At 29.3% G+C, this 11,245-nt stretch overlaps 1 pseudogene; it reads right to left on the reverse strand.

Annotated features, from left to right (window-relative positions):
• Nucleotides 1-643: 643 nt before the first annotated feature.
• On the reverse strand, nt 644-10,917 carry LOC135963156 (sterol-4-alpha-carboxylate 3-dehydrogenase, decarboxylating-like; annotated as a pseudogene).
• Nucleotides 10,918-11,245: the final 328 nt, after the last annotated feature.

Raw genomic sequence — 11,245 nt, forward strand, 5'->3', positions numbered from 1 at the left:
TGAGGTGGTACAATTTCATTCAAATAAATTTCTGTAACGTGGTGGGAGCTCATAATAAAATATTCGTGTGTCTATGTCAAATTATAGAAAAACATATTTTATGAAAAAGTACCAAAAATTAACACAATTTTTAACCCTTAAAGGTTCGAATTTCCCAAAAGTACCAAACTTATATTTTTTATTTGTTGTTAATTAAAGAATACGATTTAAAATTTGTTTCTATGTTTATTGGTTTAAAAGATACATAGGGTGCAAAAAAAGTACCAAAATACAGTTTTTACCCGTTTTCTCCCCTAAAAGTTTCGAATTTCCAAAAAGTACGAAACACCTGTCAGCTTATTTTTTAAATGGAGTAACATGCTATTTTAAGTTTTTTGTATCTTTATTAGTTTTGAAGATATAAGGTTACCGAATTTACCCGTTTTTACCCTTTTTTACCCCCTAAACGTTCGAATTTCCAAAAATCCCTTCTTATCGGATCGTTTTGGGGAGGGAGGAACCCACAGTTAAAATTTCGTGATTCTAGCTTCAGCCGTTTGGGCTGTGCGATGATGAATCAGTCAGTCAGTCAGTCAGTCAGTAACGTTACTCTTTTATATATATATAGATTTCTGTTTAAACTAAAAACAATTCGGCTTTCGCTCTAATTCGTTTTAGCTTTAACAGTTGCTTTTGAGATATTCTCTTCCCACCATTTGGAATACCAGTTAGCACTCTTTTGCAAAGAAGTTTCCACTTCAATTAATGAAAGAACTAATAGCACGAAGAGAAAATTTCAGAGACATGTCTTTAACTGGAGCTAAAGCTCTGAGAAATAATTCCGTCAACAGCGACATAAAGAAGAATAAAAAGTGAGGCAAATACCATGATGTATGGCGAACTTTGAAGTTGCCCCCCAACAAAGCCATTTTTTGTATAAATCTTGAAATGTCATTTATGGGGGTATCGTCGGTAACGAAAACAGGTAGGCCAGCAATAACTTTTGGATTAGACTTTAGAGTTTTATAAGCACAAATATGACCCCAAGCGACGTTTCCTTAAAATAAAGTTAATAGATATGTATATTTAAGTATATTTAGTAATTAATTTTAATATTGTATGTGTAGGTAGCTGTGCACCTGCATTATTATGCAAAAATATTAATTAGTTATTCACCTGCATACGATATTTGCTGCTTGCCTCCTGCACCTGCTATTCTGGGATAAGAATTTTTATGTTTGCTTAGGTATTTAAGGACACTTGGCACAAAGAGTTCATCGGCCTCGCCGTATGTTAGTGGTGGCCTTATGGCCGCAGTGGTCAAATAATCTTTTTGATTGCTTAACATGGCTCCATTCGAATTGAGTATTATTGTTTCAGCACGCAATTTGGACGACGAATAACCGGGTATTAAGAAGTTTTTGTCAAAATCGGTAGGATTTTGTGCATCATATTTAGGAGTAGGAGCTTTCGATTCAGTTTGATTTATAACTAATGTGAATGTACTGTGTCCCTTGAATGGCACCATGCACACAGAGGCACAACTGGTATAAATTAAGCGTTTAATATTGTGTTCCACACAAAGTTCAACTACGGCTCGGGTACCTGGGAATAAACAAAAATATTTTTATTTTTAAAACAAATCATAGGTCATTTTTTGAGTTTTCTTTTTTGTAATAACAATAGTATTTGTATTATCTTAATTTGCTATAATTTGTTTCTAGCACCTAGTATACTACGATGCAACATTGGTCGTGAATTGAGCAATCGTTTGCTTAGAAATATTTCAAACAGAAACGATTTCCCAATATTTATAATGTCGCAAAAGTATTTACACCATAGAATAATATATCCATAGAAGCGTTACTGAGAGGGAGAAAACCTAAGTCTGTTGTCAAAAACCTAAGTCGTGAGAATGTATTAGTACATAGTTTTGATATTGTATTGGTGCCTTTTTAATTTTCACCAGACACACAGAGTTGTATAAAAATGTTTAAATTTTAATTTATTTAAATTTTCTTCTATTTTCAATGCCAAAAATTGAAACTCTGTTCTATAAATTAAATTCCACCACAAATAAAATTAAGTGTCAAAAATTAATAAAAAATATTTTTTTTCGTTTGAGCAAAATTAACGTGTTTCGGAAATAAAATGTGCTGTAAATTGTTAAAAAAATCATAAAATAGTGTATAGAAGTGTAATAAAGTGGTTCGGTCCGTATTTAGTCGGAAAATCAAAGGTAAAATTTCAAGTATTTTAATGTGTTAATTTCTCTCACAAGTATGTTGAATCCAGTGTTGCCACCAAGACAATTATAAACTACACATGCCTCATGCCTAAATTACACATACGAGAAAAAATTACACATGTAAATAAATTTTCGTGATTTCAATAGGAGAAATTTTCTAAAATTGTCATGAATATAAAAGGTTTGTCACAGTGGACTCTGGGATGTTTGGACCAAATACGATTACTTTATTGTCAATGGACAATTTTCACTTGCTGTGATTTTAATTTATCCAGGAATTGGATATATGAGGGGTATTAAAGCAAGGTTAGCAATCTCTTTTTTTAGTGAACTTTTCTAATTTAATGAATTCTTGAGATCAGTCAAATATGTCAATCACAAATACGCTTTTAAGAAATATTAATCAATGTCCATTCGGAGATTGTTCCATTGGAAATTGTTACTTTTCTATGAAAAATTTAACAATATTTAAAAAATAGCACAATGTTTGCTTTCGAATTTTAATTTATTCCTAATTTATATTAAGTGCTTTGAAATCAGTTTTGTTTTCAGTTTCAAAGATAAATATTTTTTACTATTTGTTTAAAAATTACACTGTGACACAAAATCGAACTTTTCGAATCGGAATGGGATGAAACCAAAAGCAAATGAAAGCTTACGTTTTCCATAACAAAACCCTCAATGCTTTTTTCTAGTTCAGCGCTAGATTTTTTTTACACGCATTTGAAGTTAGTGATTTTGGAACGCTGGCTAACAAGAAAAAATCAATAAAAATTTGATAAAACAATGCCTATTTATTTTTATTATCCCGGAAAGTTGTGGTATCTTAAAATTTTTGGGATCGGGGAATCCATTTTTGATATATACAGTGGTGTAGAAAAATAAAGAGCGAAATAAGTCTGTAACTTCTAAACGGTTGGTCCGATTTTAATGAAATTTGACATGCGAAAAGAGGAAGTATTGTCGAATTAAAGTTTTGAACTAGGACCTCATGAGCCCACCAAGGGCGCGGGCAGGGGTTCCCAAAGTAGGACACCTCGGTATGTTAAATATTTAATACAATACTATTTTTTCGTTTGCTCTCTGATTTAAAAGAAAAATACATGTCTAGAATCTCCTCGTCGAGCACTACAAAAAACCTTATCTTAGCTATCAATTAACACTTAAAGCTTAGGAGATATTCGCATTTAAAAATTAAATTTTCAACATTTTTACCACCCTACTCCAGTTTTTTGATAACAGCGGGTCCAAATATTTTCAGATTTTCTCCATTTTTCTTTTATTGGATTAACAAAAAATTTATATGGCAAACAGCAAAAGAATTGTTTAAAAGCATTACTGAGTCCAAAGTTATATGCATTTTAATTTGAAAAATAGAAAATAGGGAAAGTTTTTTGGGATAAAAGTACTTTTTATGTTTTTAATTTATCTAAAAAATTTCTTAGAAGATGTATAACAAATTTATACTTTTTGAAAAGCTTACTTTACATCAAATATCATAAATGAAAAAAAAAATTAAAATTTTCTATACCGAGGGACCAGGTCCATCCAAAATACGCCTATTTTTTATGTAAAATTAAAATTTATGGCAAAAATTCTCAAATCGCATAGTCGGTATTAAAATATAGTAATCCATTTTAGATGGCCCAATATGTTCTTAATTATTTTGTAAAAGCCTTTCGATCTCTCCACCCCTATTATGGATAATATAGACAAAAAACTAAAAAATCTCATATTTGTGATTTTTCAAGACTTTTTTTGGGAATTGCGGGATTCCTGATTACAAATTTCAAAATTTCATTTGCTTTTCGTTTTATCCCATTCCGATTTTGGTTGTTGCACAGTGTTATATCTCTGATCATTTTCCTTCCCAGTAAATACTTTACCAGTAAAATATTGTAACGTTTATATTTTTAAAATTTGTAGTTATAAATTTGAAATAAAACTTCCAAAATAGTAAGTGAATTTTATTGTTTATTATTTAAAACACAAACCAATAGCATGAACTCAAAACAGTTCTTACGGGTATAAAATATAACTAGTAACAATTTGTAAATTAATTTTTCTCACACAAATTCCTACGTTCTTGTTTTTTTCTCTTAAGATTGGCTAACTGTAATTACCGTTACCGATATAATAGTTTATACCGTTATCTGTAAATACCGTTATCCTTATTCTATAAACAATTTAAAATTATAAAAATACAAATTTTCGATTTGGGGTTATCTTGAAAATTAACGTTTTTCCAATAACTTATATTGTATTATTTATACAATATAAGATGAAGATATGAATCAAGTTTGAACTAAATTAACATTAAGGTTTGCAGAAAAATACGATAAGTAATTTGGAGATTGCTATGTTTGGTTTTCCAGGTGGACATTTCGCCGTTTGTGATAGTTTTGTTTGCATAATATTGGTAATAGAAACTAAATTTTAGTTATATATAAGACTTTTAATTCCAACACGTTTTTTTGTGGTACACTTTTAAGTATGTTATTGTCCACCATTAATAAAACATATGTGGATATAATTGGAATTTAAAATTACACATGAATTACACATTCACTCAATTACACATAGTCTACACATCCAAGTTAAAATTACACACAATATGTGTAATTACACATGAAGTGGCAACACTGGTTGAATCACATATCACAAGTACGTGTGAAGAGAGGAATTATTGTTACTCTCAGCCAGTGTTGCCACTTCATGTGTAATTACACATATTGTGTGTAATTTTAACTTGGATGTGTAGCCCATGTGTAATTGAGTGAATGTGTAATTCACGTGTAATTTTAAATTCCAATTATATCCAAAATAAATTGTCAATGTATGTCTTTTATCTATATTTTGGATTTTAATTGAATGAATTATGGATTGTTCAGATTTCAAAACCGACTGAAATATGTACGTTTATATGAGGGAATAGCTACTATCCTATATTTTACTCCTATACTCAGTATAATGGAATTATATGTATGAAGATATGAATCTAGTTTGAACTAAATTAACATTAAGGTTTGCAGAAAAATACGATAAGTAATTTGGAGATTGCTATGTTTGGTTTTCCAAGTGGACATTTCGCCGTTTGTGATAGTTTTGTTTGAGTAATATTGGTAATAGAAACTAAATTTTGGTTTATATTAAAGACTTTTAATTCCAACATGAAAAAAATATAAAACAACAAATAGTATTCAATAACTATACATTTTTACAAGTTATTAAAAATTGTTATTGGAAAAACGTTAATTTTCAAGATAACCCAAAATCGAAAATTTGTATTTTTATAATTTTAAATTGTTTATAGAATAAGGGTAGCGGTATTTACAGATAACGATATAAACTATTATATCGGTAACGGTAATTGCAGTTATTTCGGGGTAACGTTAGCCAATCTTAACAGAAAAAAACAAGAACGTAGGAATTTGTGTGAGAAAATGTTTTTTACAAATTGTTACTAGTTATTTTTTTACCCGTAAGAACTGTTTTGTGTTTATGCTATTGTCTGTCTAGTTCCTGGTGTGTGTTTTAAATAATAAACAATAAAATTGACTTACTATTTACTATTTTGGAAGCTTTATTTCAAATTTATAACTACAAATTATAAAAATATAAACGTTACAAGATTTTACTGGTAAAGTATTTACTGTGAAGGAAAATGGTCAGAGCTATAATTTTTAAACAAATACTAAAAAATATTTATCTTTGAAACTGAAAACAAAACTGATTTCAAAGCACTTTATATAAAATAGGAATAAATTCAAATTCGAAAGCAAACAGTGTGCTATTTTTTAAATATTGTTAAATTTTTAATACAAATGTAACAAATTTCTCCGAATAAACATTGATTAATATTTGTTAAAAGCGTATTTGGGATTGACATATTTGACTGATCTCAAGAATTCATTAAATTAGAAAAGTTCATTAAAAAAAAGAGATTGCTAACCTTCTTTTAATACCCTAATATATCCAATTCCTGGATAAATTAAAATCACCGCAAGTGAAAATTGTCCATTGACAATAAAGTGATCGTATTTGGTCCAAACTGTGAAAAACCTTTTATATTCATGACAATTTTAGACAATTTCTCCTATTGAAATCACGAAAATTTATTTACATGTGTAATTTATTTCTCGTATGTGTAATTTAGGTATGAGGATGTGTAGTTTATAATTTTCTTGGTGGCAACACTGCTCTCAGCTTACTCTCAGTTGCGCCTCTAGTTCAGAAATGCGCACAATTGTGCAGAATCAAATCACACGTATTCTTATGCTCTTACATTTTAGTAGTCGTTGTCCACTCAACGAGACAACTAGGAATACGCATGAGCACTGGTGTATGACTTTTTCTTTATTTTTTCAGTTTTTGTATTTGTGTGTTTGTAGCAGTGTTGCCACTTCATGTGTAATTACACATATTGTGTGTAATTTTAACTTGGATGTGTAGCCCATGTGTAATTGAGTGAATGTGTAATTCATGTGTAATTTTAAATTCCAATTATATCCAAAATATATTGTCAATGTATGTATTTTATTTATATTTTGGATTTTAATTGAATGAATGAATTATGGATTGTTCAGATTTCAAAACCGACTGAAATAAATATGTACATTTATATGAGGAAAAGTAGCTATATCCTCTATTTTAGTTGATAAATAAATATCCAGTATCTCTAAATGTATTCATATTTATTATATTGTACTCGTTTGTTACTCAGTATAATGTACTAGGATGTACTAGGATCGCCCGGTGGCCGAAATTCGAAAACCATATATGTTTTATTAATATTGGTGAACAATAACATACTTAAAAGTGTACCACAAAAAACGTGTGGCCTATTTATATATAAGATGAGGATATGAATCAAGTTTGTACTAAATTAACATTAAGGTTTGCAGAAAAATACGATAAGTAATTTGGAGATTGCTATGTTTGGTTTTCCAAGTGGACATTTCGCCGTTTGTGATAGTTTTGTTTGCGTAATATTGGTAATAGAAACTAAATTTTAGTTTATATATAAGACTTTTAATTCCAACATGAAAAAAATATAAAACAACAAATACTATTCAATAACTATACATTTTTACAAGTTATTACAAATTGTTATTGGAAAAACGTTAATTTTCAAGCTAACCCAAAATCGAAAATTTGTATTTTTATAATTTTAAATTGTTTATAGAATAAGGGTAACGGTATTTACAGATAACGGTATAAACTATTATATCGGTAACGGTAATTGCAGTTATTTCTGGGTAACGTTAGCCAATCTTAAGAGAAAAAAACAAGAACGTAGGAATTTGTGTGAGAAAAATTTATTTACAAATTGTTACTAGTTATTTTTTATACCCGTAAAAACTGTTTTGTGTTTAATAAACAATAAAATTGACTTACTATTTTGGAAGCTTTATTTCAAATTTCTAACTACAAATTTTAAAAATGTAAACGTTACAAGATTTTACTGGTAAAGTATTTACTGGGAAGGAAAATGATCAGAGCTATAATTTTTAAACAAATAGTAAACAATATTTATCTTTGAAACTGAAAACAAAACTGATTTCGAAGCACTTAATACACCGTCCGACAAATAGAGAAAAAATTCATTAGACACGAACCGGATGATATACATACGTCTGAAACTATAAATGGAGAAAAACTGTGTTTTCAGTTTTTCATTTCGTGATCCTGTGTCCTTTTTAAGGACTTCAAAGTTTCAAAGAAGTACATTTTTCAAAAAATATTTAAAAATACTCCTGCTATTCCAACAATGCCAAATTGTATGTTAAAAGAACAAGAAGAGTTGTAAAATATTTTGTATTATCTTTATTTTATCCTGTAAGGATCAAAAGATGTCAAAAATGTCCTTTAAAATCCTTTAATATCCTTTAAGATTGCCAATAAATTCCTTTTAAAAAAATAGTGCGTTAAAGACCCAAATATTCTATAAGATCAAAGTATATCAATCTGCTCAGGATCACTTTCTGAGTCGACTAAGCAAACAGTGTGCTATTTTTTTTAAATATGTATTGTTAAATTTTTAATAGAAATGTAACAATTTCCAATGGAACAATCTCCGAATGGACATTGATTAATATTTGTTAAAAGCGTATTTGGGATTGACATATTTGACTGATCTCAAGAATTCATTAAATTAGAAAAGTTCACTAAAAAAAGAGATTGCTAACCTTGCTTTAATACCCCTCATATATACAATTCCTGGATAAATTTAAATCACCGCAAGTGAAAATTGTCCATTGACAATAAAGTGATCGTATTTGGTCCAAACATCCCAGAGTCCACTGTGGCAATTTTAGACAATTTCTCCTATTGAAATCATGAAAATTTATTTACATGTGTAATTTTTTCTCGTATGTGTAATTTAGGCATGAGGCATGTGTAGTTTATAATTTTCTTGGTGGCAACACTGGTTTGTAGGTGCACTGAATAAAATAAAGAATTGAATGTGTTGGTGAGAGTAAGTGTATTTGTGAGAGGATTTATTTTTGCGAACCTCTGCTCTAGTTATACCCTATGTCATAGGGCCTATGACATAGATTCTATGTCATAGGCCCTATGTCATAGAATAATATATCCATAGAAGCGTTACTGAGAGGGAAAAAACTAAGTCTGTTGTCAAAAACCTAAGTCGTGAGAATGTATTAGTACAAAGTTTTGAGATTGTGTTGGTGCCTTTTTAATTTTCACAAGACACACTGAGTTGTATAAAAATGTTTAAATTTTAATTTATGTAAATTTTCTTCTATTTTCAATACCAAAAATTGAAACGTTCAATAAATTAAATTCCACCACAAATAAAATTAAGTGTCAAAAATTAATAAAAAATATTTTTTTTCGTTTGAGCAAAATTAACGTGTTTCGGAAATAAAATGTGCTGTAAATTGTTAAAAAAATCATAAAATAGTGTATAGAAGTGTAATAAAGTGGTTCGGTCCGTATTTAGTCGGAAAAGCAAAGGTAAAATTTCAAGTATTTTAATGTGTTAATTTCTCTCACAAGTATGTTGAATTCACATATCACAAGTACGTGTGAAGAGAGGAATTATTGTTACTCTCAGCTTACTCTCAGTTGCGCCTCTAGTTATACCCTATGACATAGAATAATATATCCATAGAAGCGTTACTGAGAGGGAGAAAACCTAAGTCTGTTGTCAAAAACCTAAGTCGTGAGAATGTATTAGTACAAAGTTTTGAGATTGTGTTGGTGCCTTTTTAATTTTCACCAGACACACTGAGTTGTATAAAAATGTTTAAATTTTAATTTATGTAAATTTTCTTCTATTTTCAATACCAAAAATTGAAACTATGTTCAATAAATTAAATTCCACCACAAATAAAATTAAGTGTCAAAAATTAATAAAAAATATTTTTTTCGTTTGAGCAAAATTAACGTGTTTCGGAAATAAAATGTGCTGTAAATTGTTAAAAAAAATCATAAAATAGTGTATAGAAGTGTAATAAAGTGGTTGGGTCTGTATTTAGTCGGAAAATCAAAGGTAAAATTTCAAGTATTTTAATGTGTTAATTTCTCTCACAAGTATGTTGAATTCACATATCACAGGTACGTGTGAAGAGAGGAATTATTGTTACTCTCAGCTTACTCTCAGTTGCACCTCTAGTTGTACCCTATGCCCTATGATTTACACATTTCTCAATATAATACCCTACACTAAGTAAATGAGTAAAAACATGTTTCTTTTAAAATGTCAATAATTTATATTCGCGAGTGATTTATGTCTATATGAAAGATATTCATTTTGAATTTTATGTGTATGCCAACATTTTTAGGAGATTTATTTATGCATGTTAAAGTGATATGGGAGCTATGACTAATTATGGACCGATCATAATAAAATTTGGTGACATGAATTCCGTATAAATAAAACTTATTTGGTGTAAAATTTATGTAGATACCAATAAAAATTAAACATGTATGACAGATAAAGTCCAATTTCGGAATTTCAGCCAGTTTCAATAGGCTTCGATCGTCCTTGTGCCGAACAAATTACATATATATATATCATTTTATCGAAATATCTTCAAAATTGCTACCTTTACTTTGAGCACAAAGTTTACATGGCCAGCCAGCGAGACGGACGGACGGACAGACAGACATAGTTTAATCGACTCAGAAAGTGATTCGTTCGGTATACTTCAAGGTTTGTGTTAGACTAATATTTTTGGGCGTTATATTTCACTAACCCAATATACCCTACCCACTATGGTGGTGTAGGGTATAAAAACTTACCATCTACATTAACACGATCCAATTGCCTGTAGTTGGGTGGATATTGCAAACTAACCAAAGCGGCACAATGAAACACCGTATCGACGCCTTTGAAAGCATCCGCCACTGCATCCGGTTCGCAGATATCTCCCACAAACATTCGAATATTTTGTTTCTCATCTGCAATATAATATTATTTAGCATGTATACATATACAATAGAATTTCTTTAGAATTATCAAAATTCATTTCAAAAACTCACCATCAATCTTATTTTTGTACGGCACCAAATCTACAGTTCGGATTTCCTTGATATTCAATTCATGTTGATCTTTTAGCAGTTGTTTTATAATGTGTTGACCTATAAAACCACTGCCCCCAGTTACCAACACTATTTCGCCAGTTTCAGAAATCATACTTAATTATTTGTTATGTGTGTATGTAGAAACTAAATATATAAAAATAAAAATAAAATTTAAATTAAAATAAAAAAAATGAAAAAAACTGTTAAATGTACATATATAAGTTACGAAAATAGTTTAGAAATATTATTGTTAATTATGTTTTAATGTTAGTTTTTTAAGACTTTTTTACAATACAATTATGCGGAAAACTATGTTAATTAGATTTACTTAATAGTAGCTACATATTCGTACATAAATATACACATTTACCTATGTGCATACAATACACAAACATACTTATTTAGTATCTACCCAGCAGATAAGCAAGTAGGTAATGTATCTCTTAAAGACAGTAATAGTCAGAAATG

Source organism: Calliphora vicina, unplaced genomic scaffold, assembly GCF_958450345.1.
Source record: "Calliphora vicina unplaced genomic scaffold, idCalVici1.1 scaffold_18, whole genome shotgun sequence".
Classification (NCBI taxonomy): domain Eukaryota; kingdom Metazoa; phylum Arthropoda; class Insecta; order Diptera; family Calliphoridae; genus Calliphora; species Calliphora vicina.